Genomic DNA, 12,734 nt, shown 5'->3' on the forward strand with positions numbered 1-12,734 from the left:
ATATGCATGCATATTAAATAATCATTGCTCCTAAAACATGTTTTCAGTGGGAGAATGGAAATAGTCCACATTTGATTTCTCAGACTCTGCTGTCCATATCATAAATCATAAATCATGGTATTTTGGGGAAACTTAATTTTACGTTGTGAGTGCAAGTTATTTATTTTTCTTAGTTTGAATGTGGTGTTGTTTAAACTTCATTTTCTAAGTGTGATTGTGACCTCACTGCAGAAGGAATTGCATACAGATTAAATTGTACTATTTATGAAATAATTCCTAAATTATCTGTGAATGTATTGCATGGGAATAGAGAAACAGGAAGAAAGAAATTACGAGATGTGTACTTAATATTTCTGCTCTCTCCCCTTTTCCATGTTGATGCCTCATGCAGGGCATGAGATCTTTCAGAGCGAGGACTATATCTGACAATCTGAGAGGTGCACTTGAAGTGCAGATTCCTGGGCCTGGTGCAGGAGACTTTGAGTTAAAATTCTTAGGTGGAGGCAAGGGAATTTGATTTAGTAACAAAATGAGGCTGATGAACCAGGAGTGACTTACTTAGCTAATAAGCCTAGCTGACTGCCCAGCCTCTGGCATTTTGGTGTGACTTTATTGCCTCCACTCACCTCTACCTGACAGACAGTTACAAAGAGGATTCACGTTGCCACCCGCCACCATGTCTCACTGTCAGCCTTGGATAACTCAGACAGGCTGTGGATTTCTCACAAGCTCTCCAGCTAACTACAAGCACCACCTGCCGCCCCCTTTCTTTCACACTGTCTCCTCACACGTCGCTCTGTCCTCAGGATAAACCCAGTGCCCCTTTCCACCATACCAAATGCACTGCTCTCCCATCTGCTGTGTTCATGTGAATTGTGCCCCACCTGCTGAAGGACCAGCCATTGGCCTCGCGGTGTTAGACCAAATATTGATTAAGGGGGAATATTACAGTGAAACATTGGCCTTTCTCAGCATCTCTCCATCTCCACCTGGTTCAAATCTGCTCCCTTGCTTTGGACTCACTAAAACTTGTCAGCTCCAGTGCAGCAACTTTATATTAAACAGTCATACGGCTTTAAGTACATTCCTTTTGAGTCTGCATTATTATATAATTCATGGGGATGCTAACTCCAACCCTTCAAGAATGCACTGAGAATTAGACATATTTCATAGAAATTATTAGCGTGACACTTGGATATAACAGTGGCCATGTGATGGATCTTCCCTTTTCCTAGAGGGCCAGATCTGACCAAGCCATACATTCTTCCAGAATTTTGACTGTGGCCACTCCTGTTTAGATACCATCCTCCACATTCACAATTTGGCTTCACCTTTAACATCTTTTTGTAAATGTGCAGTTCTTATTTTCAAAAACATAGCAAGAAAATCAGAAATGTTGAGAAAAAGAAATCTAATAGCAGGCAGTAATAATTTGTTAACTTGAAAGCAGTGAAATTTTTGGATTTTTTCTTAGTTTGTTATACAGAAAAAATTAAAATACAGAGAAGCAAAACTTTTAAAATCCCCCATAATCCCATTGTTCAGAGATAATCGCTGTTTAGATTTTGGTATTTCTCTTCATATAAAGAAGGACATGTATTTTAAAGTTTCTATATCTTTCTTTTTCAAAAATGTAATTGCTCTCTGCAGAGTTTATAATTTACATGTGCATCATAAAGTGCTTTTTTTATGATTGCATGGTAATCAGCTACACAGACACATTGTAATTTGAAGCAAATCAATCCCATGTTGGATTTTTACTGGTTTGTTTAGTTAGTTGTTGGTTTGTTTTTTTCCTAAGTTTTTTAAGAGAAAGAGGTAAATGAGAAGGAAAGGTAGCTCCTAGCAAATATTTAAAAAGAAAAAATCAAAATGCTCATAACATGTCCTGAGATGATATAGATATAGTTTCCCAGACAACTGACTTTGTTTAGTAAGATTTTAGCTATGTTACCAATTCGCTGTGACCATTACCAAGGCATTTAATTCCTTTCCTCTTTCTGTCGTTCCTGGATCCTTCCCATATGCCAAGTCCTATAGTGAGAACCAAGGGTTCAGCCCAGCCTTCAAGGAGATTCTTGACTCCTTGGCATATAGCTAATATTTTGGAGGGAGGAAATATTTAAGAAAGGATTTTAAAAAGACGTTTTGTGTTTCCACTAATAAAAATTAGATCAGCCAGATTTTGTGCTACATACATAGCTGGTACAGTGAAGTTCCTTAAATTTGAATCTCAAATTTATTAACTCATCTAAACATAGAGCATCAAACATACCATTTCCTGTTCTCCTTGTTTTCTCCTTATTCATCATGTGCTTAAAAAAACAAATGCAGTCTTATTGCTTATTCTCATGTATCATAAAGAGTAACTGAACATCATAAGAACTGGAAAAAACTAACGTAATTTGTAGCAGATATGTTTGGCATTTCAGGATGACAGCAATTTTGAAGAGGAAGTGAGATTAAAATAGAGCATGCTGGCTAAGTATAGGCCTGGAGGTCCTGGAACTGTAGCCTGTTTACAAGAAAACATGTCTGTGGAGGTTCATTTCTAGAATGCAGACACCCACATTCAGCTGAATACACTGGTGTCTGTGAGCTCCCTTAAAAGTAATGGCAGGCTCTGATCAACTCGACATTCTGCAAGACAGGTGGAACCTCCAATCTCCTGACAAGTTGCTAATGTGGGCAAAGTTTGAAACTGTGGAGTGTATATTGATAAGATAAAAACTGTTCATTGCAGAAGAAAGTAAGGTTTCCAAGACACAGTTAAATCTCAGCTTTCTGTAATAGATGTTATACTTAACTAGTATTAATCAACAGGAGGTAAATGTGTAAAATCATAACCAATAGATTGCTTCTTTCAAAACAATCACTGAGAAAACTATGGTAGGTGCCATTGGAAAGAAATTACATGTAGTTTGGATTCGCCTCATTAAACTGATCCAGTGACCATTTGGATGAGCCACCGTCATCTTCAATTGCAGGGTTTCTGAACCAACCCAAAAATCTAACTCTTCATCTCTAAGTGATTCCCTTTCCCATCTTTCCTATTTCTATGAATAATGCCACGTTACATCATAAATCTTTATCAAGTCCTTCTTGGTGATTATTCCTTTACAGTGTTTCCATCGTCCACCCATTTCTTTGTAATCCTACGGTCTGAGCCAGCCCTCATCCCTTCTGAACTGGTTTCTGTGCCTCTGGTGCCTCCCTTCTCCAACATAGTCTACATATCACAGCTAACTGGACATGTGATCTCTTAAAACTCTCATTTCATCAGATCAGTCCCCAGTTCAGTCTCATCCCTGAGTCTCCACAAGTTTAATTCCTGGCACATAGTGAGTTTTGAAGAAATGCTCATGGCTGATGAATTAAATCACTGATTGGTTTCCCAAATGTGAGGTTTGGGTTTTGCTTTAGCATAAACGTTGGAATCACTAAACTTGAGCTTATAATTATCATACTTCTCTCGGTTTATTTTTCATTTACAACTCCTCAGTGCACTGTGGCACTGTGAAGTGATCACTGACAGTGAAGTAAACTAAAGAGATAAAAGCTGTAAGTACACTTCTCACTTGTGAACTACTTTGGAGTAGCTCTCTTACTTGAGTTTCAGGAAAACTTGAATCCTTCACAGTGTTGTGTCTTTGAGATGGAGATACTGATTTCCATAATCCTCCCTTGCAAATCAGCCCCATTATTTTCTAGTCCTTGTGTACGTTCAACCCTTTCCCCCTTCCTTTTATTTTTAGAGCCAGCCGACCTGCCAGTCATCTGTGAGCTGCTCATGAGCAAGAATGTCACTAAACAAGATTGTAACTTCAGGGCTTTGGGCTGCCGCATAAATGTTTGTAAATGAGCTGAATGCATTAAGCAAGTGCAATTTAATCATTTTATACTGAAGAGAAGTTTTACATGAAATGTTTAAAGTTTGCATTTGGAGTAGAAGGGCATTCTCCTCTTCCCCATTCCCATGTTTAGGATTTCCAAAAATGGTGATAATTTAACTTTAGCCAGGTTTAATGAGAACTTTAGATTAATCATATAGCCCAGCTCAAACTGATATGTATAATCAGAGTTTGCAAACTGAACAAAACCAGTGAGTTGGTTGAAAGGGCTCCTAGGGTGATTCTGGTGTACCACTTCTCCTTGATTGTCCCAGTTGACAACCATTGCAATTGTTTACCAGAGCTGGGTTTTAGATCCCCATATTTAGCAGAGGAGAATTTTCCTTTTCCCTCAGCTTAATTTTTATCAATACCCCTGAAAGTTGCACACCTTGCTGATGAGTGACTGAAAAGCAGGGAAAGGAAATAGACTAGCTAGATCCATTCTGGCTAATATTGGAAGATTCTGGAAAATTAACTTCTGAATCATTGTACTATGCATACTTCTTTGATTCAAGGTCATTAGCTCTTGCACTTTTTTTCCTGACTGCACACTCTAAACTTTCTAACTGTAGGCTGACTATCAAGTTGCCCATGTTCCAAGCAGACTGGAATGAAATGTGGGAAGTCAGCTTATGTTTCAAAGTTATTTAAAACACGTATAACTCTTTTAAGCTGTGGTAGACTATTCTTGCCAATAAGCAAAGTTTAACATTTCTCTCAATGTGCTGGAATGATGCTGCTATTGTAAGTTGCTATTGTGTAGATTAAAACTTTAGAGAGTAATTATATGTTCAAAGGGCTTTAAGCCAAGTTCTACTATGTTTCTCAACAATTTTGCCTCCAGCCAGTGTGACAATACTAGCAGTCACTCATTCTTCATTGCAAGACAACTCCTGTAAACAGAATCTGAAAAGACCCAACAGTGCCTACTAAGCAAGTTAGTCCCCTGTTGAACTAGAAATCTGTGGGACCATATGACTTCATGCATGAAAGACACAGGGGCTTCCTTTGTATGCCTTTTGGTGGGCATTATTTTTGAAATCTTTTAACATTTTAACCTTCTTCAGAGACCTTTTCTAGTTTATTTTAATGTTTTCAAGGCTGTTTTATGATCTGAATTAGAAAATGTTAAAAGCTGTATATGGTTGAGTTGACTGCCTTTGTACCAAACAATGAAGAGCATTAAGTGTGGTAATTGGAGGCATATTTTGTAGGGTTTTGGGGAAAATTACATATCACAAGAGTTTCTTTTCTTTTTTTTTTAAATGAATCATTGGTTCTGCTATTATAAATGCAGGCTCCAATCACTAATGTGATGTGTTCCCATCATCTGTTGTGAAGGCAGTTTGTTGACGTAGTGGAAAGACCAGGGACGTTTCCCTAAGCCAGACTTGGTCAAATCTTGGTACTATTATTACTCAGCTAGATGAAGTCCCTTAACCTTTCAGAGCCTGTTTTTTCATGTGTAGGGAAGGAATTATATCTTCCCTATTGAGTTGTTTGAAAGAGTAAAGAGAATACATATGAAATGCAAAGCACAGAGCTTGGGGCATGGTAAGTATTCAATTAGTAACAGTCATAGACTAGCAGTAATAGATGCAGAGGCAGTTGTCGGGACTTAGAATTAACAGCAGGAATGCAAGTTACTCCACATTAAAATGGGTGTTTGTAGTGCAGCCTAGAAATCCCATATTATTTAAAACCAACATGAGTCCAATTTTTTTTAATAAGGCTTAATTCTGAAAACACAAAGATATTTCAGATCAAATTCCTTAAATTTTGTAACAAAATTGGTCTTTGGGAAAGCACATATAATTTTACAAGCTAAGCAACCTTTTTTTTTTTAGAAGAAAGTCACTGAAAATATTGGCAATGTTTTTGGATGGTGGGGGTTTAATCTTTGCCTATATGAGAAGAAAACCAGAGACAACTCTAATTTCCATTCTTTCGTGTGCATAGAGCTTTAGCGTTCATGGTTTGTTCATAGACATCATCTCAGGATCGTCCCCACTTTGCATGTGGGATAACTGAGGCTCAAGCAAAAACATTTGCCTGAAGTCATAAATTGGTTAACTAACACACTGGAACTAGAATTAATGTACTTAATTTATGGAAACAAGTGCCAAGCGTCAGCCAATATTGGGATATGGAAAAAAATACATTCCCTGCCCCATCCTCCTCCCAAAACCACATACAGTATAGAATATATTGTATATATTCCTTTCCAGGAGTTTAAGTTTCCTCTCTTCTTGGGCCAAGTCTGTTTGCTGATATAACAAAATACCACAAACTGGATAGCTTATAAACAACAGAAATCTGTTGCTCAGAGTTCTGGAAGCCGGAAGTCAATGCCAGCCTGGCCAGATGAGGGCCCTCTTTGGAGTGCAGGCTTCTCTGTTGCATCCTCCCATGAGAGAAAGACTAGAGAGCTCTCTGGAGCCACTTTTATAGAAGCACTAATCCCATTGATGAGGGCTCCACCCTCATGACTTCAGCAACTCTAATACCATCCCTTTCGGCATTAGGATTTCAACATATGAATGGGGTGAGGTGGGACAAAAACATTCAGGTCACCACACTCCCTAAACCAGTGCACACAACATGGAGGATCTCAATGGAGACATTTCTTGTTAAACCAAGGCAGAGTGATGCTGGGGACTCGAGAAAGTCTGCATCACTCAGATTTGGGTGTTCCGTTATTGACCACATAAATGTGACCTCTGACGAGCTATTGGTATGGTACTCTCAAAGTCCCCCAGTTTGATGTGTCTTGTTTTCTACAATTCAGCAATGTTCTTATTGTTAACATGTTATTGTTCTTTCCAAAAAGACTAAGTGTTTTAAAAGTTTAAAACAAGGACATGACAAACTTTGCATTCCAGATTTAGAGAGCTCTAGCCCAGGGTTGAAACAACATACAGATAAATGTCTAGAATAGATGTGTTAGTTTCTAAGAGCAGGAAGGATGACTTTACTTTCCCCTTCTTTTGCAGTATTCACAGCCTTTTAAGAACAGAATCAGTGATTAAATAAATTGGGGTTTTGAGGTTTTCAGGGTTCAGATCATGAGTGGATTTTACTACTTTCCTCCAAAGCATAATATATTACTGGGTTTCTCTTCCCATATCCAAACAGCTAACAGCTTTGTTGAACTGCACTCTCTTCCCCAAAAAGGAAATTCTAATCAAGTCAAGCACTTTGAATCAACCTCTGAGCAATGTAAAGATGGGGGGCTGTGCTGCACTTGGTCTTAGTGTTTTCTAACATCCTTTGTTAGCCCCATAAAAACTTCCATGGATACGAATCTTAATAGATTTCAGTTCTGGTCTATTTTCACATTCCTGCTTGTCCTGAGGGAGTAGTATAGTTTGGTTATTGTTGGTCTGGCATGCAGCTGGAAGAAGAATGTGGAGTTTATGGGAGCAGGGGCCTCTCTGCTGGCTGCTGCTGCCAGACATGTGTATCTTGCAACTCTGACTTTAGGCAAGGCGTTCTATGGAGGGAACCATGCACCTTGATGGGTGTAAGTGGGCCCGCTGAAGAGGTTGGTACCTGTGTGTAACTTGTTTTGTCAAGGGAGAGACAGAAAGATTACCCATATTCTGGAATATCTTATCCCCTCTTCCCTCCTCCCATTCTTTTCGAATGGCCTAACTCCCACCCTTAGAGAGAGCTACCGATTTGGGCTAAGGCGCTGTGTTTTCAGGAGTCCTCTGAACATGTAGATCAGATAGTTTGCCATCTCAAAGAGAACAGGCTGGAACCATGGCACACCTGTACATGGGATGTGCAAACTTTGAGAAATGTTAAAGATGTTGAGAAATATTAAAGATGTTAAAATGCATTAAATAACAAGCTCTAGGTCACACAGTTAGTAGGTGCTAAGCAACAGGCATGCCTGTGATGTCTGCTTCTCCAAGCCTCTCTGTCTGCTCATGGCTTTGCTGCCTTTCCCAGTCAGCCTAGGCCCTGGGCTAAGTCACTTCAGCTTCTGCACACTCACTCTACCAATCCTCCCCCAGCCGCTGGTCCAATCTCTCCTGTGTGACCTGCAATTTGTCGAGCTGCTGGGCAAGCTCATGTGGTCTGGCAGGTTGTCCTGCTTACAGCCACCTCCCACTTTGCATGCTCTTTCCAAGCCAGGACATCCACCTTCCTACTTCACCTAGTAGACCTGCACTGGCATGTTGCAAACTTTTATCTGAAGCTCAGGCTTCTGTCCTTTGTTAACATCCTTTGTTAGCCCCATAAAAACTTTCATGGATATGAATCTTAATAGATTTCAGTTCTGGCCTATATTCTCTCAAATCTGCATCTCTCTCTATTGTCAAGATCTCAGGATCCTTGGAGGAGAAGAGAGCCAGGAGAGCAAAAGCCAAGAACCAGAAGTCCTTCCTCTCCTCCAAAGCTGATTAGAGCATCGAAAGTTAGGCTGGCGTGGTCTCCTGATTTCAACAGTAACATTATGATCTAAGTCACTGTGCAGAATCTCAGGGTTTCAGGATGGGACATGTTCATTTCTTTATTAGACATCATGCATGATGCCAGATACAGGCCTGGGATACGGAGAGTTATTTGGAGAAATAATGACTGGGTGTGCTGTTTTCTTTACGTGTACTTGAGCTATTTCAAACATTTCTTGAATAATCAGTGTCCCTGGGATAGGCATACTCCTTCTGAACATCTGTACACTGCCCACCCCTCTCCTACCATGTGAGTAATTTTGTATTTAAGCCACTATCTTTAAACATATGTAGACCTTTTAACAAGGGGGACACAAAGATAACTGCTGATTTCCTTTGGGCTTGATGTCAAATGAATATCGTATTGACTTCAGCCAGGAAAGGCCTGCAGGATGAGGAGTGAGGAAACCTCGCCTGAAGGGCTGAGCTGTTGGAGGTTTGAGCCATTCAGGTTGTGGGTCCTGACTTGACTCCCATGGCTGCTGACACTGACGCCCTCCTCCAGGCCTGGTGCAGGGCCTCCACAGTAAGCGTGTCTTACCATTCTCTCTCAAAAAGAACAGCTCGATGATTGGGTTTTTACTTATTCCACAAAGATTGCCAAAAAATAAAGACACACCTGTTGAAGTCTGGCTTTTCTGCAGGGTTATGTTCAAGTGGAAAACACACGGAGCCAGGGGACAGCTCATGTTCCTGTGAGCTGTGCAGCCTGAACCGGTCACCCCATTTTCCAGGCTCTTCTGTTAAATAATGGGCTTTGCACTTCGTGTTCCCGTCTTCTTGGATCTCTAACACAACATGCAGGAAATCCACTGCTTTGTGGTAAATATATTTTTATAATACAGAAAGACCAACAACTTAATCTAAGACCTCTGCTATTTTGATTCAGAGACAATCCCTATATTTTCTTTTTAAAAAAAACCATCCTTAGATTTGAAGTAGTTTACTTGTTGGATTTGGAAAATTAATTTTTAAATTGTGGATATGGCATTATAGACTGTGAGCTATTAGCAACCAGGACCCCTTCTGCAGAATAAGGCATATTTTAAACTGGAGTCGCTTGCTGGGGGGCCTGTGAACATTAAGAAAGAGCGTGGGAGCAAGAGTCAAGATATTGAGTGGCTTGTCACTGCGATGGAGAAGGGAAGAGTAGGCTGGTGGGGGAGGGGGCATCTGGGTGGATATGAACCAAATGCAAGTGGCTCCTGCTTCACAAAGTGTAAAAGAGAAATAGAGAAGTCCTTCCGACACCCCGCTGGACCCAGACCGCCTGGCCTCTGCTGCTTCTCCAGCCTCACCTTCCGCTTGCCCGCCCTTTGTTCCAGGTCTCCAGCCCAGCTCTTTCTGAAACACACTGACACGCTTCCACCTGTGGGCTTTGGCCCCTATGACTCACTCATCCTGGCATTCTGCTCCCATCACTCATTGCCTCACTTTCTTCTCATTTCTGCTAAAATCCAGCTTATCAGAGAGGCCTTTCCTGACCACCACGAACGAAAGACCACTCCTTGCCCCACTCTCCTTGCTCCAGCATCCTTTCTCTCCCTCACTTGCTTTCATTTTTCTCATACACTGGCCACCACCCAACGCCTGTGTGTTTGCTTTTTAGTCTGTATATCCGCCTTGTGTCAACTTCAGACACAGTGAGGAGGGTATGCTTACTTATGACCCTATCTCCAGCACCTAGAATTGCTCATGGTAGATGTTCAGTGAAGAATTATTGAATGAACACATGACATGAGTTTGGGACAAGCTGAATTAGAGCTGTCCCAGTGCCATCCAAGCGGACCCACAGACAGGCGGGTGGGTTGCAGAAGGTCATAAGAAAGGCCTGGGCAGCAGACTGGCATGAGAGGGGATGAGATCAGGCAGTGAGGAACGAGAAAAGGGAAAAGCCAGGCTGCCTCCATAGGAACCCCAATCCTAAGGCACAGGTAGAGGAGAATGGGTGTGTGGAGGAAATGTACAAGGAGCAGCAATATTAACAATTAAAGCTCTGGGGAGATGGTCCTGGGTCTCAGAAAGGAGCCCAGTGAGAAAACGACAGAGGGTATCCAATGCTGCAGAATGAGATCAAGCCCTAGACAGGATCCTGGAATAGTGAAGGGAGAGGCCCGATGGCAGTGAGTCTAGAACTGAATCAGAGACGAGATGGTGCGAGGAGAAGCTAGTGGAGAAAGACCCGAGTGAGTTGAGGCATACCAAAAGCATATTCAAGTGAAGATGGCAGATTAGATTAATCTGTGGATGGAGTGAAAGCCCAGAGGTGGAAGGAGAAGATGGACTTGAAGGTACAGATGAAGATCTGACCACCCAGCCATGAGAAGGCCTCCTCTTCTGTTGCTGAGGACAGAGGGGAAGGGTAGGTGTGTTACCGAACCCCCAAATCTGGATCCTCGGGCCCAATGCCTTGGAAGCCAATCTCTGGTCACTGGGTTTGAAGCAGGAAAGCTTCATTGTGAGAAGGGCAGCCCATGGAGAAGGCAGGGGACCTGTCCCAAATCTGCCGTGCCCGATGGGGCCGAGGGACAGATTCTGTACTGTTGGCAAAGGAATGTGGGGTTTAGGGCAGAAACCGGAGGGGCCTCAGAATTATAAGCCAATCGCTCCTTCCTGGCGCTGCCCAGGGGTCCGGTCCTGGGGTGGTTCCTGTTGACTCCATGTCTGGTATCAGCTCTGCAAACTAGATGTTATCAACCAACTTCCCCCCCAGCCCCACCCTGTTCTGTAATTAGTTTAGGGGAAGAGGACAAAGGACAAGGACTGCCAGGAGGGAGGAAGGCCTCTGTTCAGTGCAGGCGGTGAGACTGCCAGGGTGGGAGAGCCCGGTGCAGATTTAAGGGAACAAAGACATGGATGTCCGGGTTCAGGCGCCACAGTGAACAAAACCATGGGCCCCTTAGGCAGTGGGGGTAGCCCTGGGGGATGTCCTGCCTGAGACCCTTAGCTGTTTTGCAATAAAGGAAGAGGGGATAAGGAATGAGATTTCTAAAGAGAGTATCACGTTTGAAATCACAGCTCTGGGGAGCAGGATGATATGCTGCCTGGAAACCTGCCCAGGGTGTCCAGAGGTGACCCAGGCTCCTTGGGAGTGGAGACCAAGATTCCTGGAGCCATGCAGTGTTTCATGTGGATACTGACCCTGTTTAATGGGCTCAGGGATCACCTGAGGCTGTTCTGCAAATGTAGATTCTGTGGGCCCGGGGCAGAGCTGAGATTCTGCACTTCCAGCAGGCTCCCAGGTCCTGCAGGTGCAGAGGCCCCTAGAGCAGGTGTGTCTGTGATTCTCCAGCAGCTCAGCAGCCCTGGGGGCTGAGCCGACTGCAGACAGTGGGAAGCAAGGCAGGGGTTTTGCCAGGTGGGTGCAGCAGAAGGAAAAGGGACATGTTAAGGAGGTTAGAAGGAGTCCTTGAAGTAAGGAGCTGCTGGTCACTGGAGTAGGACTCTAAGTAGGCATGGGAAGAAGAGGAGAGAAGTAGGCACCCGATAGGTTGGAAGTAAAGAAAGCAGAACTGAAAGTAGGTGTGAGTTACCAGATCAGACCAACTGGTGCCATTCCTGGAGGCTGAGAGGGAAATGCTGCTCCCTAATACTGGCACACACGAGACATCAGAGGAGAAATAACACCCACAGTCAGTTTATAGAACAGGTGACCCTTAAACAACGTGGGGTTTAGGAGTGCCAACCACCCGCAGTTGAATATCCACATATAACTTTTGAACTCCCAAAAACTCAAGTACCAATAGTTTTACCGATAACACCAACAGTAGATTAACACATATTTTGTATATTCTATGTATTATATACTGTATTCTTACAATAAAGTAAGCTAGAGGAAAAAGAGCTTTTTCAAATTGTCACAGGTTGCCAAAAAGTTTTCCAATATATTTATTGAAAAAGATCTGTATATAAGTGGACCTGTGCAGTTGAAAACCCGTGTTGTTCAAAGGTCAGCTGTACTTTGTAAACACACAAACATTAAGCCAAATGTGGTGAAATTCGTATCCTCTTTCTTTTTAATTAAATATCTCCTTCTTTTTCAGTTATCTTTGCTCTGGATTTTAAATTTCTATGAACAGAGATTTTACTTCAGGATTAACATACAGCCCTGCAATGCCCAGGGAGCCTGGCTGCTCAGCATAGTCAAATATTTTTCTTCTGAGCAAGTACATGGACTTAAATGATCCATGAATCTAATTATCAGGAAAACCTGTTAACCATCCTTCTCAGTAAAACAATCTCATTCCATTATTTCATGGTTTAGTTTTCTTTTGAACAGGACATTGTCCACATTCTTAAAAACACAACTCTTGTTTGGTAAAAGACTGAAATAATGTGACAAGCCCAAGTATTACACTGTCCAATGATACTGTTTTAT

This window comes from Manis pentadactyla, chromosome 14 (genome assembly GCF_030020395.1).
Source record: "Manis pentadactyla isolate mManPen7 chromosome 14, mManPen7.hap1, whole genome shotgun sequence".
NCBI classification, from domain to species: Eukaryota; Metazoa; Chordata; class Mammalia; order Pholidota; family Manidae; genus Manis; species Manis pentadactyla.